Source organism: Planococcus citri, chromosome 3 (assembly GCF_950023065.1).
Source record: "Planococcus citri chromosome 3, ihPlaCitr1.1, whole genome shotgun sequence".
Classification (NCBI taxonomy): Eukaryota; Metazoa; Arthropoda; class Insecta; order Hemiptera; family Pseudococcidae; genus Planococcus; species Planococcus citri.
The window spans coordinates 9,605,379-9,631,257 of record NC_088679.1 but is presented as its reverse complement, the minus strand read 5'-3'; the positions used below and the strand labels follow the sequence as shown (position 1 = coordinate 9,631,257).

The 25,879-nt window shown below is 35.0% G+C and overlaps 1 protein-coding gene across 1 annotated transcript in view; it reads right to left on the bottom strand.

Moving 5' to 3' along the window:
- LOC135840436 (potassium voltage-gated channel subfamily KQT member 1-like) overlaps positions 1 to 25,650 on the bottom strand; it is a 115,017-nt gene extending 89,367 nt beyond the window's left edge. Inside the window, exon 1 of the mRNA XM_065356978.1 lies at positions 25,245 to 25,650. The gene's annotated coding sequence lies outside the window, so the exon portion shown is untranslated. The remainder of the gene's footprint in view (positions 1 to 25,244) is intronic.
- Between the last annotated feature and the right edge of the window lie 229 nt (positions 25,651 to 25,879).

The window sequence follows — 25,879 nt, the reverse complement described above, 5'->3', positions numbered from 1 at the left end:
GCCAGAGCTAAGAGCATGATGAGATGTTTCAAAATTTTGAAAATTTTGAAATTTTTCCGTTGGTTGGGATAGAATACAGTCATCATAATAGCGAAAATGGCCGTACTTCAAACATACTCGAATACTCTAAAACAACTACCTTACACTTCAAAAGATCGTGAATAAGTACGATCTGTTACATACTCGACAACGGACATATCAACAATAATCTCAACAAAAAATAAATACTCCAGATTACAAAAACAAATATCAACAAAAAGGTTTAAATAGCTGAATATCAGTGGCGTAGCCAAGGGGGGAGAGAGCCATGCCCCCCTTGCGACCAAAAATTTGAAATAAAACATGGAAAAATGGACGTTGTTTTGTTGTTTGGGCCCATTTTTTCTAAAAATTTCAAATCAAATCATTTATTGCAGTAGACAGCTTTAGTTGTATTTACAATGTCAACAATCTAGATATTAATTATAACATTAACATAGTACTGCAGGAGGGGGGGGGAGTAAATTGAAAATACAGATAGGTAATAAATTATACAAAATATTCAGAAATACTCTTTTGTGAGAATAATATGTTTGAAATGATGAAAGAGAAAAAAAACGGGGGAAAACACAAAACCATAAAAAAGAAATACAACAGATTATAAGATACATCATTTCATGAAAACACAGCAAATACTCATTTGTGAGAACAACAGTAAGTTTGAAATAAAGTAGCATAAAAAAATTTAAACAATACAAAAAAAAGACAGATTATAAAAATTACAGTAAGAAAACAACTTATTAATCCACCTGCAACATTTCTTCAGCACTGTAGAACGCGTATGTATCTCTGTAGCCAATACTTGAGTTTATTTTTAAAAAGTTTTTTGGATGCTATATTTTTTAGTTCCTGTGGTATTTTGTTAAATTTTTGAGGCCATGAAATCAATGTTATTTTGCATAATTTTTGTTCTTAAATTTTCACTTATAGCCAAATTTTTAAAATGTGTTTCATATGTATGAGAAGGTACCTTGTGATTTATTATTCCATTCTTTACCACAATACATAAATGAAAAATGTACTCACATGGAGCTGGCAGTATGTTATTTTCAATAAAGACTGGTTTACAGGATTCTCTTGGATGTTTTCAAAACATTATTCTTAGAACTCGTTTGTCTTTTTTGTATTAGATTTGTTCTCGCTTTGCTTGAGCAGTAATTTTGCCTTCATAGAGAATTGTATCTCAACAAGTCGAGTGTGCGCGAGTATAAGCGTGTGTGAGTATGAAATGTCCCCCTCCAGCATGTCAACATTGTATTTCATGTATTCTACCACCAGAGTGCAACTTGTTTGTCAACTTGGAACTGAAAATTAATGAATTTTGAAAATTTTAGTGAATGATGACAACAATCTCTAATTATCATTGTTGTTGTCATCATTCACTAAAATTTTCAAAATTCATTAATTTTCAATTCCAAGTTGACAAACAAGTTCCTGGATTCTGCATCCAAAATCTAGCAGTCACATTTTGCCTCATTTTCAATGTTGAATTATTCGTCCATTAAGTACATATATACAGTTGACGAATAATGATGAAATACTTCTAACAAGTGTCATCAAATATCTGGGATTACACCTTGTTAACCATCTCACATGGAGAGTGAGAGATCATTATTCTGCTAAACTTGACAAAAAACTCAAATCGCTTTCTTGGCTTCTTGGAACTAGGTAATATGCTGAACCAACAAAACAAGATCTTGATATACAAAATGTTTATTCAAACCAATTTGGTTGTATGGTATTGAACTATGGGATTCAGCTAGTGAATCCAATATCCTGATTATCAAAACTTCGAAAGATTTCAGAACAAAATTCTAAGAAAACTTATAAAGATTTGGAAATACTTAGTGTGATATCAACGATATCCATAAGAAGTAATCAAGTAATATCTATCAAGAAAGAATTTCTAAGTAACCACAACAATATTAGTGAAAAATCTTTTGAATTGTGATGAAGAAATAAACCGTCTGCATAGATGTCACTCATCGGACCTACCAGTGGGATTTCAATCTTAATCTTGTGCACACTAAATGTTACTACTTATTACATATTTTGTAACAGATTGCTTTTCTTTTTGTTCCTTCAAATAAATAAATTTCGTAAAAGATTAATTACTTAGTCTCATTGAAGGACTCAGACAGCTCATAAGTTGTATTGAATAAAAGATGAAAGGAATCTGTACGAAAGGCCTACTTCCAAAAATCAAAAAACCATAAGCAGGTAGATTGAGAACATTTTTCATAATTTCTCCAAAATTTAGGACCTAATTGTGGACCTGATTCATTTTCATTTTTTAATTTGGCCATTTTGTTTTTCCTCAAACACTGGTTCAAATTAGAACTTGGGTAGTTCTATCAATTTTACACAATTTTGCAGTATGTTTCCTCGCCAAAAACAATTGTTTTGAGAATTTTTTTTTGGTTGGAATAGTTAATATATACACTCGAGACTTCATTGATAGTGTTGTGCCTTGTGCCCAATTCATATCTCTCAGGGGAGGGGGGAGAGCCATTTGAAAATGTGGGGCTTTTCTGCAAATTTCGCTTCAAAACTAGTCTTTGTTTAGAGAACTGATCACCTACAAAATTAAGAAAAGTGTTTCAGTAATTCAAATATTTTTAAATTGAGAATATAGGTACCATGAATTTTAAGGATTTCTAGGTGAAAATTTCTCCGGCTTGGTCAAAAAAGTATAAATTCCATGGCGAAGGAAAAAAACGTCATTCCCCATGACAGTGGATAAAACTTTATTAAGTAGGGATAATATAAATGTAAAATTGTTTAAATTCGTGTTTTTTAGTGTAAGTAGTATCAGTACTCACCACATTATAATTTTTCAACATTTCTTAGTTTTTTTTTTCTGTTTGTGTATGGCGGAGGTGAGAAACCATGATGAAAGAAGCGGCAAAAGATAAATAACCATATTTTCATGGAATCACGTTTATATACTGCATAGCGGTGTTCGGATTCAGTATTTCATCAGTGGACATGATTTGGTGAACTGCCTAAACAGTTTTTCCATTTTCAAACACCAAAATTTGTAAATAGTGAGCCATTGGGAATGCATTGAAAATTAACTACGCCGAGGGAACAAAAACTCGAAGACAGAGGTTTGGAGTCACTCCACAGCACATAGGCGTCACTGAAGTGAATTGTGTTCATACTGTAATTTGCGTATAGTTTTCAGGAATAAAAAAACGAATGTCAAAATTGCAGAACATCACCACTCTTTGCTAACCAGCTATGTAACTATTTAAAAACGAGATGTGAGACAGCCATGACGATGGAACTTTTGATCATATAAGGGGGTCTGTGGCCCGGGGGGAGGAAGTTGAATTCATTATAGTGCCTGAAAATGTTAGATGGGGACAACTTTTATTGACAAAACCATTCACCATTACTTTTCATGTGCATACTGTAAGTGAAATTTTACACGGACGTAAAAAGTGTAAAATTGGTAGAACTACCTACCCACTTACATTCTTATTCTCTCGAATTTTTGAAATCTTGGAAATATATACTTCTAAACCTACTCGTACGTCGTACCTAGACCTACCTACCTGCAAAGATTTAAAAGATCTGTAGATACTCGATAATATGAAATGACTGTTCAAATGATCAGTGGTTATTTTGAATTCTACTCTCTCGGAAGTTGGAATTGATATACATAGGTAGGTAGTTAATAGGTACCTAAACATCATTTTACAGCACAATAATCGAGAAAATTTTGTTCGTATTTCTTAATAATCCTTTACTGATGATTATTAGTGAATTGAATTTAAAGTAACCTCAAATTATAACAATATCACGTACAAGTTAGGAAGAGGAACACATATATCGCGAAGTACATTTAAGTATGTGCATATTCCTTCACCTAATATGCAAACCTATATTATGGAAAAGATTAACAGAACACACAGACTTCGATTAGTAGATACATAGAGGTACAAAAGGATTATTACGACTAGAATTTAGGTAAGGGTACGTAGTATTATGAATATGAGCGAATGATTGTCAACTGGTCGAGTATCACAGTAGGTAGCTAAATACGTATACGATGATTTATTTAAATCTGAAACGCTGTCGATGACGACGAAGGGACACACATCTACTCGGTTTGAAATTATATACCAACACCGTGGTATAAGTAAATTGCAGGTAATTTCGGTCTATTTGTCGGTTTCGATTTTGGGGCGTAACTGAGCAAGACGAAGACGATGCCGATGACGCGACGACAACGGAGACAATTTGCTTACCAAACGTAGACGTCGTCGAAACGATGATTTTTTCCACAAGCTCCTATCTATTTTTATTAGGTACTCATACGTACGTACGAGCATCGAAAAAGACTAGATTTTTATCAACGTTGGCAGTTTTATCGCACTCGTATGGTTATACGTACCTACAATTCGAATTCGACGTAGGTTTATTCCTGGTTTGAAAAATTGAGCAGATAAATATATCGATTGGCGAAATTTGATTTTTTTTTGCTCGTTCGCTTCGAAATGAACGAAACGAGTAAGTACAGTAGTACAGTAAACGCTTCGTTAATTCAACTTATTGGAAATTGACGATGATTTTGCGAGGTTTTATCGTACGTAGGTATAGCTGCAAATAGGCAGGCTTTGTGCATTAAATGTGGCGTAATGCTGGCTAAATAATTATTTTCATTTTACTCGAGGCGTCGTAAAAGTTGAATTTTTTCGACGCAATGAAACGGTAGAATTGATACATAAATCTCATTTCGTATGCGCGGGTGTTAAAGCCTAAATATATTTCCAAGGTTGATTTTCACAGAGGGTAATTCGCCGATGAAAATGAGGTCGAGAGAGCTAGCCTATGCCTTTGCCTACGTTAACGAAATACGAAGCTTCGTCGTTACTCGCTATAGTACGAGATAGGAAGAGGTAAAGCAAACGACCTAGACTGGCCCGAAAATATAAGAAATTGCGTTGAAATTCGACGACGCAGGGGTACCCTATCGCTCGTAAATACATACACGAAGAGTAGTGTACGAAGAGCAAGAGTATAACGAATCCGCAAGTAATATATCGCCGAAAATACTGTCTAAAGTTGCGGTATGTTACGACGAACGAGCTGGATATAAACACAGAGCGTACAGCGCGAGCTCGGTAATGAAAAATTTAAATCGGTTTGGGAGTTTCGCCTTTATTAAACATAGCGACGAATGTCGGAGATGAACAATTTAAGCTGCAAGCTGCGGAATGGAATATTATCCGATGCCAAAGCTAGGTAAAGTAATTGCGCAAACATCGTCACGTGTTGTTTCAAAATGAACCAAATATTCCGGCTTATTTAAGTCTTAATACGAAGTAGGTACCTTACTGCAATAATATTTCTAGTCCACCTTGTGCATGGTGAGAAAACAATCCCGTTACATTTGAATACATTTTTCCTTTCTAGAGAATGGCACGCAGTAGAGCAATATTTCTGGTAATGTTTTAATTTAATCCGAATATCTACATATGTATTTCCGATTCGAACAAACGTTATTGGGAAAAAAATAAGGGAAAATGGTAACGTGTGGTTGTAATAATGGTACAATATTGCGAGGTGGTTTTTTTGACGATATCTGGTGGTTTTAATATTTTTTTATTCCTTCGGTATAGGTAGCAACCTACTACCTATAGTGATGTAAAATCGTAGGTGTACAAAAAGAAAAGATTGTTTCAAATCATTTGATTCGTAAAGGATTTCCAATTCAATTTTGCTAACGTTAAAAGCCCACCTACATTTTTATAAAAATTGTAGCTAGCTCAACTGTTTTATTTGTGTACTTGAGTGAAGGTTGTGTGTAATTTTGAACCGATTGAGATTACCTTATTTTTATTTCATTTTACTCCGATCAAAATGAAACAGTTTCAATTTCAAATAATACAATATTAAGACAATGCAATGAAACAGTCATTCGAGAAGGTATGATCTACACAAGAGTATTCGAATAAGTATTTTTAGTTGAAAAAGTTGCATATTTTGAAAATGAAGGAGCAAAAGTTGCAATAAATGACTTTTTGACCATATAAGAAGGAGTAATGAACTGAAAAGTGGGCAAACATCAGACGAGAATTTGTTTCTGGCAAACTGATCATGAGATAGATACCTTAAATTTTAACTGATTGGGTATTTTCACTTATTTTTTGTATCTCAGCTTCATTTTGATGTGGAATTTTTCTGCTATTTCTAATAACTCTTGTATCGTTTTATTACCTATGTGAAAAAACCATCAATTTGAAAAAAATCCAATACTCAATTTTGAAAACAAAATAAAAATAATCTGGGAACAATGCTTACAATATTAAAGGTTTGTTCGAATCAAAATTCAAGAATAATTGAAAAATAGCTTCAATTTTTTACGTTGATTGGAATGTATAAATTTAATACAGTGAAAAAAACCTGGAATTTACAGCATTTTTTCTACCTAAGTCTACAAAAATAAAAAATAAGACAGAAAAAACAGTATATCAACAAGCCACAGGGTAATAACTAATAAGAAAGAAAGTGACATATATTCACATTAATTTGATCACTAGTCACGTGGTTTCTCATAGTCTTTTATTTTGTTGAAATAAAGTAGGTATTATTATCGAACAAACTATCCAATTTTGGAAACCGCGAACGTGAATTCATCACGTTCAATAGCGCTTGTTCGCATTTAACGGGTAATTTTTTTTTGTCAACGATATGACCCGAGCTGGAGTGGAGTCTCGCTTTAGGCGGTTTTAAAACTCCATCTAAGCTGTCACCTAATGTTGGACCATTAATAAAGAAGATAGCTTCATGCATGCGAGAGAGAAAAAACGCCACGTGGTGGCCGAATTTTCCTACCACGATGTGTCTTTGATCTCCTTTGCTTTTTCTGCGAAATTACATCTATCGCGCCAATTCTTTATTTTTCGGAATGGATGCAATGCAAAGGAGTTCCACCCTCAAATCCCCATCCTTAGATACAGATTTCCAAAAGTAATGCCCATCGACTCTGTATTTTCATAGTGTTGATTAGAAGGTGTTTTAAAACTGCAATAAATTTTTTAATCTACAATTTCACTTAGACTTGAATGATTTTTTCAAATTGCAGTTTGAAAAAATTAAAATTTCATTAGCAATTGAAGACGTCATAACAAAAAGGGGTATATATGACACATATGTCCTTTTTGAGACGAATCCATATTGTTATTCTTCAGACCTTCCTCTATCATATGAGACCACCCCCACTTCACAAAGTCAAAAAACCAGTGAGATATCGCCATTTTAAAACTGCAAAGTCGATTAAAAATTCACTTTTTCAGAGATAATGGGTTACTCATGGTCGATTTTGTGTTATCAACCATTATTTACCTGGTTTAAATCCAAAAATTTGCTCAAAAACATTTTTAAATCAAAAAAAAAACTGGCCAATTTTTTGCTTCAAAAAGGACATATAATTTGAAATGTTTGAGCGCTTACCGCTAACACACAGTTTCCTCCAGACTGATGGTGCATAGCATTTCATATAGTTAGATAGTGGGAAAATAAGATGAAATCATCACCATGTTCAAATATGCACATTTCTGAACTTCACAAGCACTCAAACTTTCAAACAGTTTTTTCTCAAAATACAACTTTCACACATATGTCCTTTTTGCTATGACGTCTTCAATTTTAAATTTAAAAAAAAACAATCATAACAATTTTCAGGAAAAAAATGAAATAATAAAGGTAGGTAGGTATTTCATTCACTTGGATGAAAATATGGAACTTTTCAATTTTCTCAACATGTTCTTACCTTATTAAAAACCAATGATGGATCTTACCTAATTATCCAGTTCTGTTTCCTGAACCTGACTTCAACTAGGCCTAATCGAGATCGACTTTTTTTTTTAGAATTGGTGTTGTAACAGTGGGGTTAGATGGGACTGCTAGAAGAATGGATTATAATAATTTTGTCCTAAGGTGGTTTTCTGAGAAATATTCCTTTGAGAAGGAACATTTTCCAAATATACCTGGCTAGCTCTAGAATAGGCAATCCTTTCTACCTCAATGAACACAGTGAAAAGTTACTATACTTACTATAAATAAAGAAAGCTTTCTCGTACCAATTACTTATGGTTTTTATTTACAGATGTTAGGGTAAAACAAGTAATTGAGCATATTATACCAATTAATTACAATTAAGTAGGTACTTATAATTAATCTGTGTGTGAGATAGGTACACAATACAAACTACCTATCTTCTTACTCTATGAGTAGGTAACTTCAAACATCCACAGGAAAACCTGGCAACTTCTTATAAAGCGAGTTGTAAATATTTAAAAGAATACGACGTAGTTGTATTCTTTTAGTCTCGAATACTCAGGTGATTAACACATCATCACCTCGCACTCAGAAGATTAGATTAATTAAAAGCAGGGTAGACAACACTAGTGTGAATACAGCATACTCGACAATAGTATACTCCATAACATAAAACAAGGTCAAGTATTCAGATGGCTTTTATGATTATGATGTCATCCTCATACTCCCCAATTGGCATTAAGTAACGGCAAACACAACCCCAGTAAGCTACTTAAGTTACTACCTTAGCAAAGAAGATACACATAGTAAGCTGTACACATTGCCTGCCTCTCCCTGGCATGGCGACCCCAATAATAGTCGCTTCGGCAGGTATGATTAGTAGCTCCATTTTTGTAAGGTTATCATCTCGATTGTCCGGATTAATCAGAGATGAGCCGAAATAAGTACCACAATCTTACGAGGGAATCAACGAAGTATCATGTTATAAGTTCCATGACCATATGAGGAAATTAACGACGAGTCATGTTGCAAGTACTAAGTAACCATCTAAAGATTGGTAAAACACATGTAGGGAGTATGGAACTAGCCATACCAGCCGTTTAAATATTCACCTTCACTGTAACTGACGTTGGTCCGGAGAGCTCGAGTGTCCTGGACCAAGTGATTTTTCTAGCATCATGATCCTTGCAACGAGGCTCGGATCACAAGTACATTACGTAGCTCATTGCTCCTCCCATAGGATGAATACAATAACATATGCTCATAGAATAGTTACTTATGTTAATAACTGCTAAGGTGCTAAGGTGATCAGGGCATATCTGCTCATCACAGTGTTAAGGGGTAAATGGTATATATTATGATACAGTTTTGGTTTTTCAGCCCTTTCTACCAGAGTTTTCATTCAATTTTTTTTTTTTTTTTTGAACATGCCATTTGGAAGAGGCAATAATTTCTTTACACAATAATTTTTTTAAACTTTGAAAAAAGGTTGTAAAAATGGCAAAAAAAAACAGTTTTTAAAAGTTGAATAGATTTTTTTTTAAATTTTACCCGCACATCATTATCCAAAATTTAATGCGCTTTTCTTTCATTTTTGGTGTATTTTTTAAAATTAGAAATATCATAAAAATTCATCTGGAAAGCTCAAATTTGCTATGAGTTATGTACTGTGTATTCACACCCCCCCCCATCCCCCCCGAATGGATTGGAAGCAGTTTTGAAAGATTTTGAGCAGTTCTAGAGCCTTTGGTAGATTTTAAAAAATTAAAATGTCCCCAACATTTTACCCAAAAGTTAATTTTGGAGAAATGGTGAGTAGGTAGGTACTTGATTGTTTAGGTAGGTTACTAACAAGCATCAATATGTATTTTAGGGTGGATCGCGCAAAAAAAAGTTGGCAGATTTTGACCAAATTCATCAGAGACCTTCATTTTAAATTCAGAAAAAATTTTAGCTCCAGAGATGCTTCTGAAAGGGAGAAATGAGCCCTCAAGGAGGAGGCATTTTCGAAAAAAAATCATAGTTTTTTCGTTACCCAACCTGTTTTAGGGAAAATAGCTTAATCCCAAATGAAAGTATTTCAGATTCTGCGTCGATCCATGCAGGTATGCTATTGCCTTCAAAATCCAAAACCACTTTTAGGGTTCTACTGAACGTGTAGAAATTTTCAAATCGCTTATTTTTGAATATAAATTCGTCCAAAACAGGTTAGATAACGACAGGAGCGAAAAACTACGATTTTTTTTCGAAAATAAGTACTCTTCGAGAGCTATTTTCTCCTCTCCAGTGGTACCTTCGGAGCAATCCAACTTGATGTACGTATTTCCAGCACTTTTTGAAAATCTGGAATCACAAAATACATATGTCTGGAGTCGCCGAAACATCTTGAAACCATCTCCAATCGATTCAACATGTTGAAATTACGTTACAAGAGTAAATTCAGCCTTTCAGAGTTATTGGGTAAGATTTTGTGGAAATTTCATCTTTCAAAAATCGACTTAATACTGATGAAAGCTTCAGAACTGCTTAAAATGTTTCAAAACCATTTCTAACCGAATCGAAAGAGGGGAAGAATATAGGGTGCATTCTAAATTTCAGTTTTTCATATCAATTCTGTAGCCCTTTTTTTTAATAGGTATATATTATTTTTTTTTGCATTTTTGGCTCACATTATATTTTTAAAAATTCACCAAAAATCAAAAGCGCACTTCAGCATCTAAAATGTTGGCTCCGTTTCCTGAATTTTCATCATTGAATTGGAATAAATAAACTGGTGTACTTCAATGTGATTTTATAGGACTGCCAGAAATACCAACCTCGAATTTCAAAATCTGAATTTTTTTCAAAATGAAAAACCTTTACGATATTTTACCCAATTTCATTCCTAATTTTGTTGTGATATTAAAATTTTTTCCAGTAAAGGCTCATTTATAATGGTAATTGAAAAACATAAAATAAAATAATTCAAAAGTTCATCTGTCGTTTTTCAATGAAATCATTTATAATCAGTAATTGAAATTTCTGTGATTTTTCATTGAAAAGTTGGAACTTTCAACTTTTCAATTACTTTTGCTAGTTTTTCAATTACCATTAATAAAAGAGCCTTAAGTTTTCGGAGTTTTCAAAAAAGTTAACAAAACACTCTGTTTTGATGCAATAAATTTGTTCTTCGAGGGCCCTAAAAAAAAATTGAAATGAGAAAGAAATGAATGAATTTTCAGATGATGAAATTTCACGAGAAATTTTCAACAACATTTCATTCAACCTGTGAATTTAGTTTCAGAAATCCTGAAAATTAGGTTTGAGAAAATCATCAACTCCCAAAGAGAGATGACGACTCAAATTCTTTTTCTAAAACAAATATCGCCAAGTTACATTTTTAATCGAATTTTTCACTTGGAAATTTTTCTTTATCCAGTAAACTGCGGCGAATACACTTCTTGATTTTTATTAATTTTCTGATTTTTGAAAAATACCACTGTTATGTACATTGCTAGTGAAATAAGACGTCACATATTGAAGCGATCTTTATTATACAGCGTCTATACGAGAACTAAGGTAACTAATGACTAAACTATGCATTCAGCTGGAGGCTGTTGAGTCGATGACTCATTTACAGATATAATATTCTCCCCTACTTAATAGGAAAATCTATTAGGGGGTTGTTTGGTCTGAGTTGACCTTTGAAGTAGATCTGGAGCCTGATCAGGATCTTTTGAAAACGTTTCATGGCGCTGAGACGGCACATGCGATTGTAATAATTGATCCACATGTTTTTTCGTTTGGAATCCGTCATCCATCCCAGTTGGGTGAAAATCTGCTCTTACGCGACATAAAAAAGTGGGCAGGAGATTTAAAGGAGCATACACATGATCCAATATATTTGACAAACTCGATTTGTCAAATCAAATTGAATTTAATTAAACATATTTGGTTGTGTGGACGCTCTGATGATGTCTTTCTCAAATTTTTAATGTTTTGTTGATCGGAGACACCATAGACACAACTCTGAAAATAATTCTGAAAATATAAATAATTTCTATTTTCAGAATTGGTGTCATTGATCAACAAAACGTTGAAAATTTGGGAAAAAAACTTAGATTATCAGAGCGTTTACATGATCTAATATATTTGACTTTCCATGCAACCAAATATATGTTGATAAATTTTATCAACGATGTCAATTTGACAAACCTGGTTTGTCAAATATATTGGATCGTGTGTACCAGGCTTAACACTTTACGCCAATGCTTTTTCTGCCCATTAATTGAAACGTATTTTATTTACACGTAAAAATCTGCCATTGATCAATATTCTTGAAAAATTTTTTGGCACCAGCTAGGATCGAACTCGAGTCCCCAGATCTGTGAGCAGAATCCTTGCTACCTACGCCACCAGAGCACTTGGTAGAAGTGACTAAAGATTTATATACTAAGCTGAAACACATGCGCAAAATACCACATTTACGGGCGTTTTTCAGCAAATATGCGAATAAATACGCTACGAAATCTTTGCGTAGCATATTTTTGTGGCTGGTTTTTTCAACATGCAAAAATACGCCACTTAACTAATTAGAAGCATAGCGGCTTTACGTGATAAAAATACGCTACAAAATATTCTTGTGGCGTGTTTATCATGTGCAGAAAATGTGACAACCTAAAAAGTCGCTTCAAATTACACCTGTGAATTGAAGCCTGTCAATTAATGTCACTTGAAAATTGTAAAATCTGCTGCTTGTGCTGCATGGCAGCATTTTAAAGTCTGGTTGAAGTATAAAACGCCAATTAAACTGCTCTTTACCGCGTATTTATTGGCAGAAGGGCAGATTTTCACCCAACTGGGCATAACAACATTATAGTACAGTGCTCCAAGGCGAGAAGTGACTTTTCCAGGTTGCCAGTTTTCATTCATACATATGAGAAGATGAGAACTCTCTCCATCACTTAAAAAAATTGCTTGACTGGTGGTGTAGTTCTAGGTTCGGATTGAGCAGGGGGTGAAGGGCATCGAGTTGAATTCGTAAGTGTCGATTTAAGTATGCCTCTGCTGGTGATTTACCATTTTGAAGGGGCATAGCCCTATATCAAAACAAAATTTGCTGTAAGTATTAACCTTGGAATAGGAGAAGTTGAATTTTTGAGACAATTTTCAAGAGCATGTTTGATAGTTTGGACGAATCTTTCTGCCTGGCCAATTGTAGAAGGGTGCCCAGGGGCGATAAATTTTTGAGTAATTCCAGCATTCAAACAAAATTGTTCAAATTCTTTACTCTTGAAAATGGCGGCATTATCTGAGACAAGATTGACTGGAAAACCATGGCTCGAAAATATGTTGTTTAGAAAATCCATGGTAATTTTTGAAGTAGGATCTGAGCGATGAACCACCAAAATACGTACACTACAATATTCAGACCTGAAAAAAAACAAGCCATCAGCTATTCGCTGATTGCAAGAGAGTTTTTGCATTTACCTTTTGCTTATTGGGTGATCTAAATTCTAATGCTGTATGCTTTTGAATAGTTCTTCAACAAATCTTGATGGTATGATCAATATAATCTCACCTCAGACATACACGAAATATCGTAATTTATTTTATTTTGAAAAATTATTCATTTTTCTGAATTTACCTTTTCAATTCTTGTATAGATACTTAGAAAGATGCCCAATTTTTATAAAATTAAATTCAAAATAATGTTTGGAACTTTGCTGCATGAAATATCGTTATATTTTATTTTGATCTACACGAGGAGGACAACGACCATGAAAAAGTGGTTACAATAGAGTTTTTTCGCGCTTCGCGCAAAAACTCTAAGCACGTTAGAAAATTGAGCCTAAATTTGATTGAAATGATCCAAAGACCCGAATTAATAGACTCGGAATTTCATTTATATTTTTAAGAGTAAGCGAAACTTTGGGTGTACTGGATTTCGTGTTTGGTTCATTTCCTATGAAAAAATCAAAATTTGTTGAATTCATGAGCTAAAAATGAATACAAAAATCTACTGGAGAATCTCAAAATCGGTAAAATCCATCAAATATCAATCAGTTTTTATTCTTAGATTGAACAAATTTTGATTTTTTTTTCGAGGGAAATGGACCAAACATGAAATTTAGCACACCCAATTTTTCGCTCGATCTTGTAGCCTATACATATTTTCAAATATTCTTTCAATTTTTCTCGGTCTATAGTCACAAAATTGCTTCAGTCAATTGGTTTTTCTACGAGAAGGAAAACTTAATTATTCAATTTTCCACCTTGTTATAAATCACATTCAAGCTGAATAATTTTGTTTAGATTTTTCTTTCCTTACCCTCCCACTGACGATTTCTTTTCGCCTGGTTGACAAATCCAGCCACTTTTTCGCTATACCTATAGACGAATTCATCAACACCGAGAGGAAAATCCTCTCAACAAAAGAAAGCGGTTAAATAAATTTCCCGTTATTACCTACACTCTGGGCGAGTATAGTTTTTGGAAACGATTCAATCTGCCCCGTAATAAAAGGTCACCGACGAGTAATGGGTCCGAGGGACGACGAACTATCAAGATAAATATATAACGCATTATATTAGTTGTCTTGCACTGACAGCTCGCATTCCATTTAACGAATAAAGAGAAAAGTAGAGGAACAAAAAAAAAACCTACCACAGTAACGAACGACATTGTCGATAAGGGTAACAAAAATCCAAGAGCTTTATTTTCTTTACTTGGAAGAAAAACTACGCGCGAAAAAAGGGACACTTTGCACGTACTCGTAGGCTACATATTGTCGTCGTATCCGTCGACAAAACGATTATACTTTTGCTCGTGCTGTTTTTTTTCGCACGTTTTTTCCATTCTCTTTTCTCACACTCACGCAGTATCCATAAAGCTTGCACTCTTACCCTTCCACACTTCTCTATTCCTCGCACTGATTTCACAATTAAAAATCTCCGCTAGAAAATTTTTGAACGTCGTCGACGCGATGACGACAATGCCAGCGACGAAGGCGGCCAATGCAGCAGTATAAAACAACAACGTAAATGAATTTGTTTCATTAGCGAAATTCGTTCATTGTTAAGCTCGTTTTCTTTAAAATAAACTTATATAGAGATACGCGGAGTTAGTTTTTCTAGAGCGCAAACTGCTCCGACAAAATAACCCGTCTGCTGCGTTGGCCTTAACTAACTCGAATCCTCGACGAAAACTTTGATGATAGAATTTTTAATATCGTTAATATACGCGAAATTTTATTAAACGAACAAGAAAAAGTCCGAAAGAACCTAAAAGAACTGCAGAAATAAGTAAGAGTAAAGATGAATGGCGAACTTTCCAAAGTAGCAAGCTGTACTCAGACTTTTCGTAGCTCGTATATTTCGTGTGCCGCAGCTTGCTTTCGCTACAGCAAGAGCTGAATACCAATGCTTATTCGAGCATTATTAACTTATACAATACGTATATTACGTTTATTTTACACAGAGTACCTTTAGATACGTGTATAGGTACTACCTTTACCTGCAGGTGCTCGTTCGTGGAGAAAAATAACTAATTAATTAATGTGAGCGTGCGAAAAAAAAATGCATAAAGAGTGAAATGAGTAAGGTAGGTATACCTACGTACGCTTTTAAATGTTCAACATATTTTTTGCCTCGATAAATTTCAACGAGTTGAAAAGGGTTACTAAAAGACAAATTTCTCAAAAGGTAATTATACCTTTTACAAAGTATAATTCTTGGTACGAAAATTACACAAAGTTGCAACTCTTGGAGGAATGAAAATCACCGAATGAATAAATCAATAACCTGATTCTGAGATGTTTTTTGAATTCTTTGCGATTAAAAAAATTCAAAAAAGCTTCTTTATTTTTCAAAATTAAATTTGGGGGAAAACGGAGGGAAAGTCAAAATCACATCGAATTGACTCAGAAAGCTGAGATTTAATTACCACACTAGTTTTAAGGAATTCTGCAGCTTCCAGCAGATTTTTGAGAATTGAAATTACCACAAAATGTCGCTCAATAAAGTTGGAAAGCTACTAACTGCTTTAATTTCAACATTCTGAATCAATTGGAGGTGGTTTCAAGCCGCTCTGGAGCCTCCAGAATTTTTTTTCAAATTTATTTCAGTTTTTAAAAATATTTGTGTATTAAGTCTTCAAATTTGTTCAATTCAACTGGGTCATTCCGCGTAAAGTGAGAAAATTGGATCTAAAATTTTTCAAATTTTAAAATCATTTTTCGGAAATTTTTTTGGCCAAAATTGTTAATGTTGGGTTGGTGGAGACCACTGAGCATGTTTCCGGAGCAGGAGCCCCACTATTAGGGGCGAGGGGGCACTTTTTTCTACACGACGATGGACATGATTCACATGACGATGGACATGTTTGACATTTTTTCAAATTTTCAAATTATTTTTTGAAAAATTTTTTGGCCAAAATTGTTAATGTTGAGTTGGTGGAGACCATTGAGCATGTTTCCGGAGCAGGAGCTCCACTATTAGGGGCGAGGGGGCTCTTTTTTTACACGATGATGGATGATGGACATGCTTGACACGACGATGGACATGTTTGACATGAAGAGAGCCTGTGATAGCGAATAAAACAAGCAATCGACGTCATGGATGACTGTCAATGTCAAAAATGTCTGTCATTGTGTCAATCAGTCTTTTGTTGTGCCTAATTGCTTATTTAAAAAGCAGAAACACGACGATGGACAAAAAATTTTGGCCATGCCTATGGACAAAATTTCTCTTTTTCAGTAATTAAGGGAGGGGATTAACTTTTTTTTGCAAAAGTTGATGGCTTATTGAACTTAGTGTACTTGAATACACTTCTGGTGTAAGTTATCAAAATTTTCAAATTAGGGAAGGGGGAAAAAAATAAGGCATGACCATGGACATTCAGGTTCGGAATTTCTAGTTTTAGAGAAATTTATTGCTGTGGCGTGAGTGCCTCTCACAATGACATTAAAAAAATACCTGGATCATGTAGGTATGATGAGATGTCATCAGGATTGCCATTTTAGAATTTCAAAAAATTCATATAAGTACACCTCACGGCCAAAACAAAATCAAGCACGACGATGGACAAATAAAAATAAAAACCATGGGACAGTTTTCTTAATTGGTTTTACTCAGACTGAGGAACCTCAAAAAAAATTTATGATCCATTAAGCGAATATTCAACTTATATCACATAGAATATTTCATTCATTCAAGTTAAACTTCAAATCAGTGGTCCAAAAACCCATAACAAGGCAACAGAAACATGCCCTGGGACACACACGACGATGGACATTTCAGCTATATTTTTGATTGGTAGGGGAAAATGACCCACCCCCCACCTGCCCAATTGGTACTAAAATGTAGGGGACAATGTCCCCTAACCATAGGCCCCCAAAAAATGATTGTCCCCCTTACAGTTTTGGAGCTATCCCATCTGGACACGATATTCTCACTTTACGCGGAATGACCCAACTTCAGCACGATTAAAACGATTGATGCTTGTTAGTGACTCAATTTCAATGTTCGATTACACATCATTTTTCCAAAATCCGATTCTGCCAGTTTAGAATCGTTTATTTCTCCTAAAATTTCATGATGGAAAATTTTAAAAATTTATGGCAGGTATTGAATGGGCGGAAACCCATTTTAAAAAAATATTCTGTGCCTAACAGGTCAAGTGAGTCACTAATATGCTTTGAATGCATTTATAGGTGCTCAAGTTCATTTCTACAGGTTTAATTTCATTTCTTTAAGAAACTGGAACTTCCGAAACTTTGCTGGAAGCTCCAAAACGACCTAAAACAGTCGACTCAGCATGTCAGAAATAGGGAATAATTATTGATTGTATTCAAGATTTTTTCAGTCAAACAGCAAAAGTACAGTGAATTTTTTGAATTTTAAATTAGGTAGGTAGTTACAGAAAACTGATTTAATTTTAGTTTTTACCACCTTTTTTCAACCACATTTTCAGAAAGCCCTCCATTTGACTCCCCCACCACACAAACAAAAAATTAACAAAGTGCGGGAAATTCTCAAAAAAAAAAAAATGAAAATGGAAGAAAATTTGCATACAAAGTGTTTTTAATTTCAATCGAAATTATATTTTTATAAAAAAGAAAAAAAACAAAAGGTACAAATGAAAGGTTTTTTCTATTTGGCTTTCATCTTTCTAGTCAGGTCTCAATTTCACAAAAAAAAGCTCCCGCTCGCTATTCATGCTGAAAGCAATTTTATGATTGATTCTTGTTCTACACACTAGAGCGAATAAATTTAGCTTGTATGCCTATTTTTCCCCCTCCCCCTTTTCCGAGGGTCCACCCCCCAACATTTGAAATTCGTGTATCTCCTAATCTATGGGTCGTACAAAAAAAATTATTGAACAAAAATTGTTCCTTGACATCAGATCTACAATTTGAGCTCATCAAAATTTGTTTTGGAGCAACCCTTCCCCCTCAAATTTCGTAAATACCCCTCCAGAAAACATCAATTTTACGTTTTTCACATTTTTAATGAAAAGTTTCAAAGTTGAAGAAAAATCTGTAATATCTAACATAAATTGTTCAGAATTGAATTTATTTTCCAACGAATTATATTACGAGCATTTTTCCATCCCCCCGCTGCTATAGTGGACCCACCTCCCCCCTTGGTTACAAATACCAGACAACTAGGGAAACAATCCAACGCAAGTTGTTTCGGGTTGAAATTTGCATGGTAGGTGGGTACCATCGAAAGACTTACGCGTGGAAAATTTCAGACCCCCCAGACCCCTCCCTTTTTGAGAAACCTCCACTTTTCTGAAAATGAGAGTTTTGGGGGAAAATAACCATTAATTTAATGAGTAGAGTGTCGTTTTCGCATGATTCGATACCGCTGAGTACGAATATGACGTCAGATTTTCTGCTACATTCATCTAACTCCCTCCAGACCCCCCAGACCCCCCACCACAAATTTTACCATTTTTGAAAACAATTACTTTGGTGATATTAGTATTGTTTTCATATGATTCGAATCCCCTGAGCACAAATTTTGCGTCAGATTTTGTTTTACACCCATACAGCCCCTGCAGGGCCTCAGCGCCCCTCAATTTTCACTATTCTTGAAATACGGCTACTTGTATAATATTGGCGTCGTGTTCATATGAATCGAACCTCCTGAATAAAATGATATTTAGAGGTCAAAAATACATCCGAAAATTGTGTTTAAAAAATTGTGAATACCAATTTTCATTAATAAAAAGCAAAAAAACGCCATTTTGAGGAGTAATTATGAGGGGAGGGGGTTGGGGGTTGAAAATTTTTATGGTGATACCACTTATGAATGTCTACAACATACTAAAACATTAAAAAAATCGGTTCATATGGGGTTGAGAAAATTATTGTTATTGTAATTTCAGAAAAGGGGAGGTTTCTCAAAAAGGGAGGGGTCTGGGGGGTCTGAAATTTTCCACGCGTAAGTCTTTCGATGGTACCCACCTACCATGCAAATTTCAACCCGAAACAACTTGCGTTGGATTGTTTCCCTAGTTGTCTGGTATTTGTAACCAAGGGGGGAGGTGGGTCCACTATAGCAGCGGGGGGATGGAAAAATGCTCGTAATATAATTCGTTGGAAAATAAATTCAATTCTGAACAATTTATGTTAGATATTACAGATTTTTCTTCAACTTTGAAACTTTTCATTAAAAATGTGAAAAACGTAAAATTGATGTTTTCTGGAGGGGTATTTACGAAATTTGAGGGGGAAGGGTTGCTCCAAAACAAATTTTGATGAGCTCAAATTGTAGATCTGATGTCAAGGAACAATTTTTGTTCAATAATTTTTTTTGTACGACCCATAGATTAGGAGATACACGAATTTCAAATGTTGGGGGGTGGACCCTCGGAAAAGGGGGAGGGGGAAAAATAGGCATACAAGCTAAATTTATTCGCTCTAGTGTGTAGAACAAGAATCAATCATAAAATTGCTTTCAGCATGAATAGCGAGCGGATATGCAATTGAGACCTGACTATTCCACACAATTGTCTGTATTCTTTGCCTATTACATCCAAATACGAGTTTATAGACCGATTGAATAAGAAGATGATTTTTGACAAAACGTTTGATGATTTTGCTAAGGAATTGGTTATGTGTGGCTCATCAAGTTCAACTCTGAATACGAGGCTCATTTACATAGATTAGTAAGACTAGCTGACTCAGGCAGTGGCTAGTATCCCAATTAGGACTAATATGGAATAGGTATTCTTCTATTCTCCAAGTTGAGAGGTCACCCCCATACTTTTTTATTTTTTTAATTTCGTGTAGAGTGACTCTCCTTCCCTAGTTTTCCTTCTTTATACCTCGTTGATTCTACCTAGTGTTCTCCTTTGTCGGTCTGGCTAAGACTTTGGTAGGTTTTATGATTGTGAAGATGAGGGCAAGATCAGATGAGAGTTTCGCTTAGTGATGCGGCTCGATTTTGATGTAGGCTGTCACAAATACTACAACAGTGATATCATAGTGGGACTTCCATCCTTCCTTACCATCTTTATTATCAGGATGGTGTCTGGTGCTGCTGCGCTTATACTCTAGCTGTTTGGACCACACATTGATAGGTGTTCACATCTACGAGTGTCTCATGGGATAAGTGTATCTTTGTGCCAAATTAGCGGCTGATCTGCAACAGGGGCCTTCAGGGTGCTGGAACTCACCATCCATCTATTCCATCCCAATTTTTGACAACTATGTTGATTTACCTGTTAATGTAGAGCAAACTAGGACAAATATAAGACTGCCTTGCCTAACCAAGCCTGTGAATCTATGTACCTTGTGCTATATATTACTATTTTACATTGTATATTTACCATGCCTGAAACTAATACATGTCGAAGTGTTTCAGATACTCTTTTTTTTTAGGTAATATAGTGCAATGGTGTCCTTTGTAGCAGTACCAACAAACTTTCCCCTTCTGCCTGGAAGCAAGACACCGCTGGTTGGTAGCCACCGAGTGGGGCCCTTGCTCCTGACTATCTCTGCTGGGAACCTGATCAGGATTCATGCAGGCTCCTTTCCATCCTACTTTAAGATTGTATGTTTTTATATTTATTTAAAAAACAAAAAAAAACAAATGAATTTGGAAATGTATTAATCTGTCATTTCTGTCAGAGACGTGTGAAGTGGGGCTTGTAGTGATGGTGTGAATGGCTTTTTTCAGAGAGGCGTGTGTGGGGTGGGGAGTGCAAAGTTTTGTGAGAGATCTTAGTAGGTATCTTATGTTCACCAGGTGACGTATAGGTAAATGGTATTTGCCTTCTAATCTGAGATAAGATAATCAGTATGTCATTTCTGATCTGTGTGGATGGATGTTGAAAGTCGTGAGAGTGGGGAAAAGTTTATTCGAGTAGAATAGAACAATCGTTTTCCGCGTTCGCGCATTTGAGTAATTTTTTACAAGTTTTGTAATGTTTAAATTGTAATATTTCAATGATATTATAATGGGTTAATTTGAATTGAATTTTCGAGTTATTTATTTCGCAAATTATGAATTATCAATTTTAATATTCGAATATGAGTGATAAAATGGAGTAAACAGTTGAAGAGTCTGGTGTGCCGGCCCATAGATGACTTGTTCATCTTCTGTGGCATAATGGTGTGAATTTCTCTTCATCAATGAAGAGTTTGGGTCTACAACATAGTCAAGGTAAATAGCTGGTGTCTCAAATATTTTCTTTATACAGGTCAAGGTAAAGATCTCAAAGAATAATTAATATAATTCATGTATGAATTTTTCCAATTAGAATTTTAATAATCAAAGTGATCAATGAATTGATCGAATGGTTTAGAATATTTAATTTTCCACCTTAATTTTATAATTAGTTTATCTTTTTGTATCAATTAGAATTTCGTAATTCCTCAAAAAGGGATATTATCCCAAACCTTTTGCTTTTTTGATTAGGTAGGTTGATACCTATCTCTGTAAATATTCCCCAGATTTTCGAGTATGAGAAACAAGTTCTTTTTGATATTTATATTTATGTGGTTAGGCAGGTTCCTATTCCAATTCCTGTAACGATCCTACTTCCCTGAAATTCCCATGAGCTTCCTATTTTGTTTACCTATCCGATTCCTACACGTCATATCTCATTAAAAATCCCCTTCTATGATTCCCACAATCAAAACCTATACCACACAGGGTCACTTGTTTGAAGCTTGCTTCAACTACACCCCTTCCACAAAAAAAATAAAGTTTGGGGGCCTAAAAAACCTACATTTCAATAGCTCACACAAAAATTTACAAATTTTGAGTTTTGTCTATTCCCCACAGGAATCAATGTTCAAGCAGTAAAAAAGGCCGATTTTTAAGTAGGTGACCTGTTTGATGAGATAGGTAAGAGCTATAAGAAATTCAAAAATATAATGGGTTGGGCGGACATAAGAGGACAAAAATTGATGATCACTGTTCAGTACCATACATGATACATTCTGACGCACAAGTTTATGCAATCAGTTTCTCGGCGGAAGCCTTTGAAACTTTCAGATTCAGCAAGAGCAGTTGAATAATTAATCCGATTTGCTCAAATTTTCACCAACCTTTTCTGAAAAATGTTGAAAATCAAATCAATCAGAAATGTTGCACCAAAAAATCAAAAAAAAAAATTGTCTGGATACTCATCATTATTAAAGGGAAAAAAATCCTAAAAAATTTAAATGTTGAATCATAAGAATACCAGAACCCAAAGGACGGAAGAAAGCCCAAATTCAAATGCAATTCGTCCATGATTATTTTTTGGTGAAAAAAATAGGTACCTACTACAAATGAATTTACTACCGAAATTATTTGCTATACGAGTATACCGGGTCTGATATCAATTATCGTGCCTTACACGAGTAGCCTACCCAAGTATCTACTTATACATATCTAATCCGAAACCAAGATTCTAAATTGAAAATAATTCATTGCAATGCAATTAGAGTAAACGCCCTTTGTACGACTAAAAGCACAGGTAATAAGTCGAGTAAGTACTTAATTAATAAATCTTCAAAAGTGAAACGAAGAAATACAGATATTAAAATATTTTATGTACCTACTTATTAGCTTTTAAAGCATCCGTTCTCAAAAGAAAAACTAAATAGATGTGATAAGTAAGTATAGGTACCTATTCATTCAATAGATACAATAAACGAGAACTACCTTTAAACTATAAAATACATGCAATCGCAAATTTTGAATTCAAACTGATAATGAATTACCTAAACACAATATTTCGTATAATTTACTCATTCGCGCTCCCCTCAGCCACCCACAAGTAAAACCGAACCCACCTTTGTATAAGTAAATAAAATGCATACAAACCGAGCACGATACAGCTACAGGCTGCTGCTGTTTCCATTTTGAAACACGAGTATCATCTTTTCGTATTTTCATTAATACGTACCTACGAAAGAAGAAACTCATCTCATCTCAGGCTTTCTTCCATTCCATTGACATAACTTCGAAATCGAAATCACATTATACTTATAGGTTTTCATCGTTAACGAATATATAACACGATATCACGTAATACCGCGTGTTTTTCTTTTAATTGAATGACTAAACGAGTATTTTAGGAAAGATTTTCTATCACATTCCACGTCGTTGGAAACTGAGCTCCGACTGTCTATAAAAGGTAGAATTCCACGACAAAATGTTTTCCAATCGTTGACGTCTCGATTTCCAATTATGAAATAACATTCGGTATTCGAATTCGACGATGTCTTTCGACCCTATTGATCCTTTAAAGTTACCTGCACTAATCAAAGCAATCTCGAATAACTCAATTACAAGAAATACTCGTACAAGATATCTGCCTGCGAATACTCTTAATTCAAAATTCAAATATTACCCTTTCCTTTCTCCTTATAGCGATGAAAAGGTATCAAAAAACCAGAAACAACGAGCTTGTAAATGTAAAACATATTTCGACGAGTGTAAACAAACTCCATCAATTTCGACAACGTCATCGATTCATTTCAAATTCAAAAATTATACCGAATCTTATAATACTTACCCAATAGGTACCCAATTTGAAACCCCTTCATTCCGCTCCTTCTTCTTCATCTCCTCATTCTTCCAGCATCAGACTTCAGCCAACCGTCAATTCCGCCGACGATGAGCAGAGCTACTTTCACACAAGGTGACATGATTTTCTAATAAAGTCGACGCTTTTTCTACAAACTTGAGAAAAACGAAGAAGGGGAACACGAGACTGAAAATTTTACAACCTGAGCGCCCATTTGGATGATAAATTCTACACCTTGGGAAAAATCCGACAGTCATTAAGCTCCGCATGATTCATATATGGCGTTGCATTTTATTATCTCGTACACATATAGATATAGTATAAGGCGTATACACGCGTCGCCTTTCTTTTAGAAAATTAATGTAATAAAGCGTACCTCGTAAACCGAGCTTCGTATGTTTTTAACGATCGCAAAACCCAAACACGACTTACACCTTGGCCAACGTTGAGATAATATCGCTGAGTCGAGAAACGAGGATTCGTGGGCTCGATTGCAACATCCAACTTGCACCGAAAAGTTGACTAAAAATAACTGAAACGAGGTCCCAAAAAACCACGTGGGGATTTCAAAATGGACGCCATCCCTTCCTCATATCCACCAACTTGCACGAGAAGATGGTTAAAAATAATCTGAAAAGAGGTCCCAAAAAACCACGTGGGATCTCAAAATGGACTCCATCCCTTCCTCCTCTCTATCAACTTTCACAAAAAGTTGGCTATAAAAATAGCTGAAGTGAGGTCCCAAAAAACCACGTGGGATCTCAAAATGGACTCCATCCCTTCCTCCTCTCTATCAACTTTCACAAAAAGTTGGCTATAAGAATAGCTGAAGTGAGGTTTCAAAAAACCACGTGGGGATCTCAAAATGGACGCCATCTTTTCCTTTTCTGTACCATGAACTCCAAGCCGAGGATTTTATCAGAAGATTGAAAAGTCTAAAATCAAAAATTAAGTATATGAAGTGTATTTCTAAAAATAAGTCCAGAAATATTCAGTTTCAAACAGAAAAAAATTCTATCTTTGGAGGAAAAGGCGGAGATTCGAGCCACAAAGAGAAAGGTGAGGACGATTGTTTCATTTCCTTCATGACCGGTTCGTCAATCCCAGAATTGCATCAACGGCTGCTCAAAATGATCCACTAGGTAATTTACTCTCTGCCAGAGAAAAAAAACTGATTGTTAAATTTATACCCCTTCATTATCCCCTTTCTGATGCAGTGTGGTCAATCAACAATACTCCAAGTACGAAAACAAATCCATCAACAATCCCTTCTCAATAAATAATCCTTCGTATTCGTATTAATAAGTTGACCGGTCCAACCAACTACCCATCGGAAAGGATGATAAATAAACTACTTTTTAGAAAAAAAAAAAATACCAAGCACCAAGCCCTTTACTCACCTCAGACAACACTTCCGGCATTTCCGACAAGTGCCAAAACAAGTAGGTAAATGTTCTCACGTGCACAACACCCCACGATACGATGAATTTCGTCGATTCGACGTACTCGACCGCGAAAATCCCCAACCACGACCGTATAAAATTGACGAGAAACTACGAGACGAAAATATTAAGTAATCCGCCGAACAGTAATAATCTCATTAAATTAGTCACACGCGATAAAATTATAAAAATTCCACTAAACTCTGACCCGGCCACTGGACAAAATCACTAGAAGTGAAAAGTTGCAAATTGATTAAATATCACGACAAACTACGAAGAAAAATGATATGATTTCTCGTCGTGAGTTCATATTCGCGATACTATTCTGATAAGCGTTCGGTTACACGAAAGACTGAACCTGAAAGCGATTTACGTTATCATCAGACAACGTGCTTTTCACACCCACAATGATATCATCGTATCGCCACCTTTGGTGAAGATTCAAGAACCGAGTATTGCTATTTTAACGCTATCTGGGTGTAGTTGTAGACTAACCGAGTGGTTAATGGTTCGAGTAAGAAAGAAATGGGAATTTGTTCGTAGCGAAGTTCGTAGAAGAAAGCATAGAGGACACTAAAAGTCTTTCTGAGCTA